This window comes from Hemiscyllium ocellatum, chromosome 17 (assembly GCF_020745735.1).
Source record: "Hemiscyllium ocellatum isolate sHemOce1 chromosome 17, sHemOce1.pat.X.cur, whole genome shotgun sequence".
In the NCBI taxonomy this organism is placed as follows: domain Eukaryota; kingdom Metazoa; phylum Chordata; class Chondrichthyes; order Orectolobiformes; family Hemiscylliidae; genus Hemiscyllium; species Hemiscyllium ocellatum.
The window spans coordinates 2,966,767-2,972,759 of NC_083417.1; the positions used below are offsets into that span (position 1 = coordinate 2,966,767).

Consider the following 5,993-nt stretch of genomic DNA (forward strand, 5'->3'; position numbering starts at 1 on the left):
CTCATCCAAATCATTTATGTAAATGACAAAAAGTAGAGGACCCAGCACCGATCCTTGTGGCACTCCACTGGTCACAGGCCTCCAGTCTGAAAAGCAACCCTCCACCACCACCCTCTGTCTGCTACCTTTGAGCTAGTTCTGTAACCAGATGGCTAGTTCTGTCTATATTCATTGTGATCTAACCTTGCTAACCAGTCTCCCATTGGGAATCTTGTCAAACACCTTACTGACGTCTCATAGATCATGCCTACCGCTCTGCCCTCATTAATCCTCTTCATCAAAAAACTCAATCATGTTAGTGAACACGATATCCCACACAAAGTATATTCCACATAACTAAAGCAATAGCAGAGTGCTGCTGATTTTAAAAGATGAAGTGTCACTTCTAAAATGATTTTTCTCCTCCTATCCATCTAAAGACTTAACTACTTGCAAATGAAACTCAAAGCAGGAACCTTACCACAAGTACAATGTCAATGTTACTTCAGGTGTGGGGGAGGCAGGAACATCTTCCGGAATCTGTCACAAGTGTCAGCTGTAGCCAAGGATATACATTGGTCATCCACAGTAAGGGCACCCACCAAGATCTTTCTACCATGACATCCCAAGCCTCTGTTAATTTATAGAGCCCCTTACAGCCTGTATCGCAATGTAAATAGTTTCTGATCATAATTAATTAAATATTCCAATTTCACAGTTGGATACAATGCTCAATTGTGAACTGTCATTTTTATTGCTTTTTTTTTGGAATGACCATTATAATGTTTTGTAATGTATTTCTTGCTACTTTATGTAGAAAGTATATTTTTGACAAAAAAAATATATTGTTAATCAAAAGAATTGAAATTGCATTGAGCCACCTCATGGGAATTGTTACAGAGGACGCGTTATCTCTATTGCATTTCCCGTAATGTTTAATTTGTAATGTTCCAGCCTGTCCTGTACATCTGACATGAGAGTGTATTTTGTTAAAATTAAGACTTACAATCATATTTAGTGGAACACCTTACATAAAAACATGTTGAATTTTATTGCAAAATTTATAATATTCAAGTCAAAAAGTTTTGTAATTTAATTTTACAAATGTTATGAACAAAGTACATTATTGGGGAACAAAGAACTATTATCTCTAAGTTATTAAGTTGTAGCTGAAGCAAAAATCTGGGCTGAGACTTCAATTTAGCACTGAGGAATTTCTTATTCACATGGGATATGGGCATCACTGACTGGGTCAGCATGAATTGCCTGTCCCTAGTTGCCCCTTGAGAAGGTGGGGGTGAGCTGCCTTCTGGAACCACTGCAGTCCATGTGCTGCAGGTAGACCCACAATGCCCTCATGAAGGAATTCCAGGATTTTGACCCAATGACAGTGAAGGAACAACAATACATTTCCAAGTCAGGATGGTGAGTGTTTTGGAGGGGAACTTGCAGGGGGTGGTGTTCCCATGTATCTGCTGCCTTTGTCCTTCTAAATGGAAGTGGTTGTGGGTTTGGAAGGTGATATCTAAGGAGCCTTGGTGAATTTCTACAGTGCATCTTGTAGATAGTGCACTGAGTAGTGGTGGTGAAGGGTGTGGGGTTTGTGGATGTGGTGCCAGTTAAGAGGGCTGCTTTGTCCTGGATGGTGTCGAACTTCTTGAGTGCTGCCATATCCATTAGGTGAGAGATTAAACATTGAAACATAGAAGCAAGAGTAGGCTATTCTGTCCCTCAGACATGATTCACCATTCTAGATCATTGGTAAATGTGATTCCGTTTTTAAAGAAGGAAAAGAGAGAGAAAATGAATGATGGAGGACCTCTGAATCTGCTGATAGATTGGGAAAGGGGAAAGTACAATGAGATCTGAGTGTCCTAATACATCAGTTGCTAAAGATAAACATGCAGATACAACAGGCAGTGTAGAAAGCCAATGGTATGTTGCCCTTCACAGCAAGAGGATTCGAGTCTAGGGGAAGAGATCTCTTACTGCAATTATACAGGCCCTTGGGGAGACCACACCTGGAGTATTGTGTGCAGGTTTGGTCTCCTTATCTGAAGAAGGATGCTCTGGTGATGGAAGGGGTGCAACAAAGGTTTACTGGACTGATTCTGGGATGGTGGGACAGACATACTGGGAAACACTGGATTGGTTAGGACTTTATGATCATAAGAAATAGGAACAGGAACAGGCCATTCAGCCCATCAAGCCTGCTCCATCATCCAATAGGATCGTATGTGATCTGGCATTCCTCACATCCACTTTCCTAACCTTTCCTCATAACCGCTGGTTCCTGACAGATCAATAATCTATCTCTCTTAGCCTCAAATAGACATAGTACTCTGCCGCCACAGCTCTCTCTGATAACGAATCCCAAAGACTGATAACTCTGTGCGAAAAGAAATTCTTCCTCATCCCAGTCTTAAATTAGTACCCCTTTTCTAAAAAAAAGAGACATTTTGTTGAACCTTATCATCTCACACTCATCAGGATAATTCACAAGAATACAAATTCATGGGGAAATCCAACACTTACGTTGTATGAGATAAGACTTTTGATTGGTTGGCAAATGAGCTCTGATTGGTAAAGGTATTGCCAAGTAAATAAATCTGAGGATATCCAACTTGATTGAAAAAAAACAGAAATCAGAATATGTTTGAAATAAGTGGTCGGGAAATGTTAATGTCCAAAGGAACCTGAGGTAATTGATCATGAGGTTCTAAAAGCTAGTGTTGCAATCCAGCAAGAAATGAGAAAGGCTAGGGACATGTTAGCCCTCATTGCAAACAGATTTGAGAACACGGTTAAAGATGTCTTGCTGCACTTGTATCAAGCCATGTTAAGACTGTGTGCAGCTCACATCTTGTCTTAGGAAGGACATACCCATCACAGTTAGAGTTCACTGGACCAATCTCTGGTATGGTGGAATTTTCTTAAGAGGAGAGATTGAGAAGGCTGGCTCTGTATTCTCTGGTGTTTCAAAAATAATGAGAAGTAATCTTGTTAAAACATGCAAAATTATAACCAGGTGGGTCTTGATGGGCTGTTTCCATTGGCTGATGAGACTGGCAACACAATATCAGAATGAGATGTCAGCATTTTATTTCTGAGCAGAGGAGTAATTCTCTCAGATAGGAGTGAATGTTTGAAATTCTTGACCTCAGACTGCTTGGAATCTCCGTCATTGAGAATGCTCAAGACAGAGATTGAGAGATTTCTGGGTGCTATGACATTAGGGAATAAGGGGAGAATGTAGCAAAGTGGTACTGAGGTAAATGATTGGCCACAGTGTAATTGGATGATAGAGCAAGCTGAATAGATTAGAGTGGTGCTGGAAAAGCACAGCAGGTCAGGCAGCATCCGAGGAGCAGGGAAAATCAACATTTCGGGCAAAAGCCCTTCATCAGGAATGCTGAAGGGCTTTTGTCCGAAACGTTGATTTTCCTGCTCCTCGGATGCTGCCTGACCTGCTGTGCTTTTCCAGCACCACTCTAATTTTGACTCTAAGCTCCAGCATCTGCAGTACCCACCTCCAACTCAATGGACTGAATGGCCTCTTCCTGCCTTAATGGTCCTGTGTTTCTGATGGACAGTGAGAGTCCATAATGAATTATGAATTGTACAGTTGCAGCTAACTTGGTAAAAACAATGACTGCAGATGTTGGAAACCAGATTCTGGATCAGTGGTGCTGGAAGAGCACAGCAGTTCAGGCAGCATCCAACAAGCAGCGAAATCGACGTTTCGGGCAAAAGCCTTTCATCAGGAACAAAGGCAGTGGTATGGATTTCATGCAATAAGTGTGTGCTCTGACCCTGGTCCAGAATATTAGAAATAAAAAGAATTGAAGATACAGAACACTTGTGAGGAAATGAATATAACGCGATTCTCCAATTTAGAATAATGTTAAGCACAGCTAGTTTATTTATTTCAGAATCATTTTACTTTCTTTAAACACTTAAGAATTTTGAAACAGAAAACATGTTTGTTCTTTAATTTAAATCGAATTAATTCGGGTTTCATTAGACTTGACCATCAGGATGGCATGGACTGCATTCTCCAGGACAACTGGGGACAGGCAATAAATGGTGACCCAGCCAACATTGTCCAGTCAGAAGAAGCAGCTGTAGAAATATGATCCTGTCAGTGCATTACTGATGGAGATTTAAAGCTAACAGTCAATATAATAAAATATGGTATAATATTCAAATCGCTCTGTTTCAATAGGGTATTAAAGGTGTTAATTAAAGTATTAATGCTTTACAAAAATGGGTTTATACTTTCACCATCAGAGGAAACGTAACAAGAATGTCTGTTTAAAATGGCATAACAATCAGTTCTTGTAAAGTCAGGTCTCTTTCTGCGCTATATAGCGCCTAATAAAGTTGCACTTAACCTTTCCACTGAGGAGTTACACTTGCGTGAATGTTTGGCTAGTTGGCGCCAAAGATCAATTTTAAATAAAAACGAGAGAGAAAGTGTGAAGTGTAGGAATTTGAGTTGCAGGTAACTGGGATTTCTTTTTGAACAACTTGGAAACAAAGTTGCTCGTGTTTGCACACCAAGCCCAGGGAGCAGCGCAGGCGAATCCACTCATTAACCAGCACGCCGAGCACTGTAACAAAAACTGTCTGTGTCTGTGTCTGGGGGGGGTGCTCCTTTAATTCCGATTTAAGAGTGTCGTTCCTCTAAACCAGACTCAGTGAAGAGACTCGGAAAATCGGGGGTGGGGGAGAGGAAAGTTCACTTTTCATTGTCCAACAAAGTCGACAAAACCTGAAACAAGATAGAGAGAGAAAAGAGGGTGGAAGAAAAATCGTTGCATCCAGTTTTAAAAGAGACAAAGCAACTGGGGCCGGAGACACAAATATTGGTGGCAGACACAGAACTGCAATTCAAATGGCGCCTGGTGCTCGGGGCAAGTTGTGAGGGCGCTTTATAGCAGAGAGGAATAGATGGGGCTCACGTCATTGGGATTTAATGGCCAGCAGGAAACAGCACAGAACACACACACTCTCTCTCTCTGTCACACACACACACTGACAAATTCAGATATAATAATTCCATCACTCCATCCCCCAGTTTCTCAACAAGTTCCCAATATCTACATCAGGTTGGGAAAAGATTCCAGGAAACGTGTTCTGTTTTACTCATTTTACCCAGATCTGAAAATTTATGCCAGGTTGAAAGTGCCTGGGGAAATATTACATCAGAAGGAATGACAATGATTAAAATCTGCTCTCTCTCTCCCCCTGTTTTATTTTGAAGCTGGGGGGGGGGGGGGGGGGGGTTACAAACTGGCTGAAGAGACGTGACAGAGAATCTGATTCAAACCGTTATCCCGGGCTGGAGGAGGGGGCAGCAGAGAAATTAAACCGTTAGCAACAGAAAAGGGCAAAAAAAAATAAGGATTCTGTCTCCGAGGGTTTTGGTTGTAGCCTGTTCCCCATCATTGCGGGAGGAGTGAGTAACATCACCAGGATTTTCATCTCAATATGAGCCAGGGAGCAATTTAATCGCAGCCCAGTCCCTTGCCGGCGGCTCCTGCAACAGCCCGAGGCAAATTCCGATTTTTTCTTTGCTGTGTGTGTTATTTAGAGACTGATTATTGGGCTATCCTCTCCCTCTCCCTCTCCCTGTCTCTCTTCTTCTGCTTTTTATAACAAAACCACAGCCTGAGAGAGGAATTTATCCCGGAATTCTACCGCCTGGTGCCCGGGAAGGAGCTGAGGAAGAGCCGTGTGTATGTTCCCGGTAAGATCAGCCGCTCGCCCCGCTCCCGCGCTACTGGCCCCCCGGCTCCTGGTTCCCGCTCGGTCACTGTTCGAGACCCGGCTCCGCGGCTCCCAGCGGCTAATCGGCCCCTCCCCTGGAGCCTTTCCCCTCCATTCCCAGCCCAGACCAGTTTCTTCCACACCCCCACCATCGCATTCCCCCTCCCCCTCTTCTCCCCCCTCCCCCTCTTGTCCCTCCCCACTTTCTCCCCCCCCACTCTGCCCTCGCACTTTGCCCCCCC

The 5,993-nt window shown here is 43.0% G+C and overlaps 1 protein-coding gene across 1 annotated transcript in view; it reads left to right on the top strand.

Moving 5' to 3' along the window:
* The first annotated feature begins 5,280 nt into the window (after window positions 1-5,280).
* LOC132823622 (BTB/POZ domain-containing protein kctd15-like) overlaps window positions 5,281-5,993 on the top strand; it is a 56,770-nt gene continuing 56,057 nt past the window's right edge. The window contains exon 1 of the mRNA XM_060837550.1: window positions 5,281-5,731. The gene's annotated coding sequence lies outside the window, so the exon portion shown is untranslated. The remainder of the gene's footprint in view (window positions 5,732-5,993) is intronic.